The following is a 6473-nucleotide window of genomic DNA, read 5'->3' on the forward strand; positions in this document are numbered from 1 at the left end:
AGCAGCGGTAAGTACTCCAAGCGGGATGCTCTGGGAGTGGGTGGTGATGCCTCAAGAGCTGTGAAATTCACCAGCAACATTTAATCGTCTTGTGATGCGGTTGTTCAGGCCTCACCGGGCATACTTCGGTGACATCTTTGTCCACGGTCGTTCGTGACATGGAAGGACAGATGTAGAGAGTCACATCAGTCGTTTGAATGCGGTGCTCGAGTGCATGCGCACGAATTAGCTGTATGCTGATTCAGACAAGTTGATCTTCGGCGCTGAAAAAATCCCCCCTTTTAGAGTGCTTCATTGGGAAGCGTGGCCTTCGAGCGGATCCTGCTAATGTCAACGCCATTGTGGACTGGCCGGTTCCAAAGAAAAGAACTTGCGCAAGGGGCTTGGCCTCGCCAACTACTTGCACAAATATATTGCAATTTATGCGGAAATAGCACAACCATTGTCGAATCTCCTTAAGAAGGATACGGAATGGTGTTGGGATACCGAGCATCGGCAGGGCCAAAGACAGCCTCCTTCGTGCACCTATAATCGCGTTGCTAGACCCCGATCGTCTTTTTAGTGTCGTCTGTGACGCTTCGGACTTTGCCATCGGCTGTGCACTGCTACAAGCAGGCGCCGAGGGGCGGGATAGGGGGATCGCGTTCGAATATCGCCAGCTGAAGGCTGTGGAGAGGAACAACCCAGCTCACGACAAAACATAATTTGCGATGAATTATGCATTTGTCAAGTTTAGAGTGCACCTGCTTGGCGCAGAGTCGTTTGTAAGATCTACACAGACCATGCGTCACTATGCACTGCGACTCATTCGCCTCACGCCAGGTGGCTGGCCCTCCTTCTTCGCACAATATAACTTTGAGGTGAAGTATAGGCCAGGAAATCAGAATGCTTTGGCTGGTGCGTTTGTCATCCGCGTCGCATACGCAGCTGATAATATGTGTTTAGCGCTGCTACAGGCTCTCGGGAGCAAGGTGTTTGGGAACTCGGGCAAGAAGTTGTCGTCGCGATCGCGCGCCCGGTTACACCGATAATCGTTGGATAATGGTTTGCTGTATTATAGCACCGATTCGACGGATACGCCACGAAGTGTGGTTCCTCAGGATGAGGATACGAAATTCAGTATCCTCTGTAAGGCACATGACATGGATATCTTAGTCGTGAAAAGAGCGGACCTTTTAAGGTCGTGGCCAAGCGAGAATTTGTGTATACGCTCACCCATCCGATTTTTTATGTTGGCTTGCTTAAGCCGTACCGGGATCCTGCGCAAGTGAACGCGGAAGCGCTGGCGCCGGGGCGGCGCCCACAGGCGTTCGATCACCCAGAGGCTAAAGCAGCAGCTGGTTTTGAGCGCTTTGGGTGAGCTCGCCACTTCACATGATACTGGATTTGACCCTGTTGACGACGTCGACCCACGAGGCGCTCCACGTGATAGTGGACGCCATCGTCTAGAAGAGACAGCAACGGACGATGACAACTTCATCGATCACCGTCCGGTGACTCGCGATGCTCTTAAATCTTCTGAGGACAAGGTCCGTTGCCATCGGATCTCCGCTATGCATCATGCTGAGGTCGCATACAACTGTGCGGAAACCCTCGAGAGCCTGGAGAACTGTGCCTCACGTTGAGGGCTATCGCGCTCTGTCAGAGCGGCTCCTAGTCGTCCAGCAGATGAATGCGTCGCTTCTTGCGATGGTGGAGCACCTGGCGACGCTAGAGATGGAAATCTTTAGAGAAATCGCGGGAGTTTGAGGTGCCACTTCGGCAAGACTGCCTGGACGTCGTGGATTCTTATGATCAGATAAATCACGCTGCGCGCCTTTCGGCAATAGCCGCAATAGCCGGAAAAGCCAATGGGCCATGAGCTAAGCTCAAACTATGGCCTTGAGCTGCTGTGGCCGTAGAGTCACCCATGTTAGAGACCACAGAGCTAGCGGGAGCGTGATGGATGACCCATACGTCACAGGGCGACAATAGGTAGGAAGTCGGCTTTGCACCTTGAAGCTGGCAAATCCGAACCGCGCACGTCCACCTCTTTGTGGCTTTGCTGTAAGATAAAAGCGAGGAGAGTTTTCGGTGCCGCTGCACCCATCGCTCAAATAGCTCCTCATTATCTGTAGCAGTTTCAATAGGGGCGAGCCCACAGGAATCGTCCGCATTACGGGTCAGGAGCGCCTCCGCTTTAAGCGCGAAGTTGAGCGTAGTACTTAACCGCTGAGATTTATGAGGTACCAAGAAGCGAGCTCGGAGAGCTTTTCGTTGGTCAAGCTCAGCTTGTGTAGTGGCCGGGGGTCCGGCGACGTGGACGCCCAACGATCGAGTGGTCGCGTCCTTCGCTTCTATAGCGGGATGCGCCGAGTGGAAGTCGTATTCTACACGAGGGTCTGTGACCGACTGTGGTTACGAGTGCAAGACACTCCCTCAGTAAACAGCCTCCAGTTGTTGTTTATGTGCCTCGTCAAGACGGTCGATAATGATACCACTTCTCCCAGAAGTCGAGAGGTCGGGAAATGGACAAGGTGTTCGCAAGGTTCGAGCAGGGCTCAAGTCGCGCCGGTGGCGCATTTCGCCCTCCTCTTCTTCCCTTCCTGGAAGAGGAGTATCCGACTCATAGTCGACTTCTTCCGAATCATCGAGGAGAAATTTCATCGCCCGTGGCAAGCGCGGTGTGCGGCACCCGGCTGCCGAGGGCTTAAGATGTGCTTTCCGTGAAGCCGCGTGCGCACTGTCCGGAGTTGCACCGCCTGCAGGAAACAAAGAGGGACTCTGCCCGCGGGCGCTTTGGAAACAACGAGGGCTTGGTGTTTTTCGTGTCATAGACACAGGGCTCATTGAGCAGAGAATGCATGAAGAAGGTCCTGGGGATGCAGCGGAACTGCCGTAGCTCTTTGCTTAGATGAAGCTAAGCTAAGGTCACCGACTTTACGTTCTTTACAAGAACTAGAACGAGTATAGCGGATCGTAATCCACTACATTCAAAGTACTTAAAATCTTGACTAAAGTAATGACGCTCTTCTGTTTAGAATTGAAACTGTATCTTAGCGTTTTAATTGCGGCAGAGCCGCCAATATCTTAAACATTAGGTTTTTGTAATTAATATAGTAATACCTAACTATAAAGTAAAACCTAATTAATATGAATTACTACTGGCAGTCCTGCCACGTAGTGGCTTGTTATGGTGTAGCCACACCATTATATGACTACACCAACTTGTGTCATCCACACCTATCCACGGTCACACCTTCTTGTTTGATCCACCTTGTCATACAAGGGTACGTGACACCTCGTTACACTCTCCCCATCGAAATCATGAATTCACATCTAACTGTCGACTCATACGAGGCTCGCATGTGTGAGACACCATTACGTCCCTTGTACCATCTTAAAACATTCTCCGCTCAATGATATCTGTGTCTATGACACGAATAACACCCAGTCTAGCTGGTTCCGAGAGCGCCCGCCGGCAGAACCCTTCTTCGTCTACAGCACGGGGTGCAACTCCCGACAGTTCGTCCGCGGCTTCACGGGACGTACATTACAAGCCCTCGGCAAACAGGCGCCACACATCACGCCCGCCCCGGGCGATGGATTTCTTCGTCAAGGATTCGGAGGAAGTCGGTTATGAGTCGGACACTACTTTCCCAGCATAGGAAGATGAGGAGGATGGAGTGCGCCTACGGCGCGTCGTGAGCCCAGCTCGAACCTTGCGGACACCGTTTCCGTTCCCCGACCTCTCGACTTCCGGGGGAAACGGCATTATTACCAACTACCTCGACGAGGCATAGGAGCACAGTTGAAGGCTGCACACTGGGCGGCTCTCAGGCGCTCGTATCCAGGGTCGGTCCTAGGCCCTCGTGTAGAATACGGCTTCAACTTAAGAGATCATCTACGTAGTCGGGCCCGCGGTCACTACACAAGCTAAGCTTGACCAGCAGAAAGCTCTCCGAGCTTGCTTCTTGGTACCCCAAGAATTCCCAATCGATCGGTTCGCGCTTGACTTTGGCCTCAAAAAGGAGACACTCCTGTACCGGCAATGCGGATTATTCCTGTGGTGCTTACCGCTAGCAAAACCGCTGCAGACGATGAAAATCTCTTTATGCGATGGGTGCAGCGACAGAAAACTTGTCTCGCTGTCTACGTCACAGCAAAGCCACAAGGTAGTGGATGTGCGCGTTAAGCACCATCCCCATTTTGCGTTTGCCAAACTTAAGGTGCAACGCCGTCTCCCTGTGTATTGCCGCCCTCTGACACATGGAATCATCCATCAGCCCCCCGCGAGCTCTGTGGTATATCGCACGGGTGAGTATACGACCGCAGCAGCTCAGGGCTATAGCTTGAGCTCAGCTCATGGCTCACCGGCTTTCCGGGCTGCCGAGATGGGCGCACGACGACGCGAAGCGTCATTGTCCATCAGAAGCGTCCACAACGTCTGGGCAGTCTCGCTGAAGTGGCACCTCAAATTCCCACGAGCTCTATAAGTTAAGGTATCTCCACCACTTCACAAGATACTGGGTTTGACCCTGTCGACGACGTCGACACACAAGGCGTTCCACGTGATAGTAGACGCCACCATTCTCATCGAGAAGATTCGGCGGCGGACGATGACGAACGTGGTCGATCGCCGTTCGCTTACTCGCGGACCTTTTCGAGCTTTGAAGGACAAAGTCCGTCATCATCGGCACTCTGTTGAGCATCTTTCCGAGGTTGCCTACCACTATGCGGAAGACCTCGAGAGCCTGGAACACTTTATGCATCGACTGCCTCACGTTGGAGACTATTGTGCTCTGTTGGAGCGGCTCCTAGCCGTCGAGCAGACAAATGAGGCGCTTCGTGCGACGGTGGAGCGTCGTTGGAAGCAGAAATTGTCACTCTTCGCGCTCAGAACCAGCTGCTAGCCGAGCGCCTTTGGGCGCCGCCCCGGTAACGGATTCCAATACGGCTTAAGGAAGCCCACACAGAACACCGGGTCTGTGCGCATCCTCTCGGAAGGTTAAGCGTATCCGCAAGGCCTCACTTGGAACAGACCTTAGAATTTCCGATAAACTGTGGACGGAGCTTTATCTTGAAGATAGCAGAGACATCATGTCTAGAAGGTTTTTTTTAATAAAACCAGGTCTCCAACCGCAAACGTTTCCACATTCTTTCTGCTTCTTCCATCTGCATATTCTTTCTGCATGTTTTGGCTTTCAGCCATCGCATCGCGAACGAGTCGCAGGACACTCAGTCTGGTAGACAGGAAGTCATCGACTTCTTTACGGGCTAGCCGCTCGGTTATTTCCTCCCCACCAAGTCCTGAGCAACGGGATGGTGGCGTCAGCGGGACGCAGGGATTAACAAGCCTGTTCACGTAGAACGGCGTGTATCTGATGGATAAATGCACTGCATTGTTCAGAGCAATCTCTACGAGTGGCAGCATGGCGCTCCAGTGCTTCGGCCTCTCAGCGCAGACGCTGCTAAGGATGTCTTCAACGACGCGAATCACGCGCTCAATTTGACCATTGGTCTGCGGATGGTCCGCAGTTGACATAGTCAACTTGGTACCCAGCACCTTGAAGATTGTGGACCAAAACTTCCCGGTGAAGCGGGGGTCTATATCAGCGACAATTAACTCCGGAAGTCCATGTTGTTGAAAGACACGATCCACAAAAAGCGCCGCTGTACCCACACCGTCGATGGTGCCCGGCACTGCCGCAAGATGAGCCATCTTTCTCAAACGGTTTATGATAACCACAAAACACGTGTTGCCCGCCGAGTCCTTCGGCAGGCCAAACACAAAGTCAATACTCATGGACTGCCGACACCGGAGGGTACCTGTAAACTGACCAGCGGCGCCGCTGCATTCGGAGATGATTTCGCCCTTAAAAACGTCTCACACGTGCGCACATATGTGCTCGTCCATTTGTACATCTTGGGAACCAGTAGTGGCGACCCACAGATCTGTGCATCTTCTCACGAACTAAATGGCCACTAAGTGGAGTGTCGTGGGCCTCATAGAGGATACTGAACTTCGTATCCTCATCCTGAGGAACCACACTTCGTGGCGTATCCGTCGAATTGGTGCTATAATACAGCAAACCATTATCCAACGAATATTGGTGTAACCGTGCGCGCGAACGCGACCACAACTTCTTGTCCGAGTTTCCAAACACCTTGCTCCCGAGAGCCTGTAGCAGCGCTAAACACATATTATCAGCTGCGTATGCGACGCGGATGACAAACGCACCAGCCAAAGCATTCTGATTTCCTGGCCTATACTTCACCTCAAAGTTATATTGTGCGAAGAAGGAGGGCCAGCCACCTGGCGTGAGGCGAATGAGTCGCAGTGTATAGTGACGCATGATCTGTGTAGATCTTACAAACGGCTCTGCGCCAAGCAGGTGCACTCTGAACTCGACAAATGCATAATTCATCGCAAGTAATGTTTTGTCGTGAGCTGGGTTGTTCCTCTCCACAGCCTTCAGCTGGCGATATTCGAA

Source organism: Plasmopara halstedii (genome assembly GCF_900000015.1).
Source record: "Plasmopara halstedii genome assembly, contig: Scaffold_614, whole genome shotgun sequence".
Taxonomy (NCBI): Eukaryota; Oomycota; class Peronosporomycetes; order Peronosporales; family Peronosporaceae; genus Plasmopara; species Plasmopara halstedii.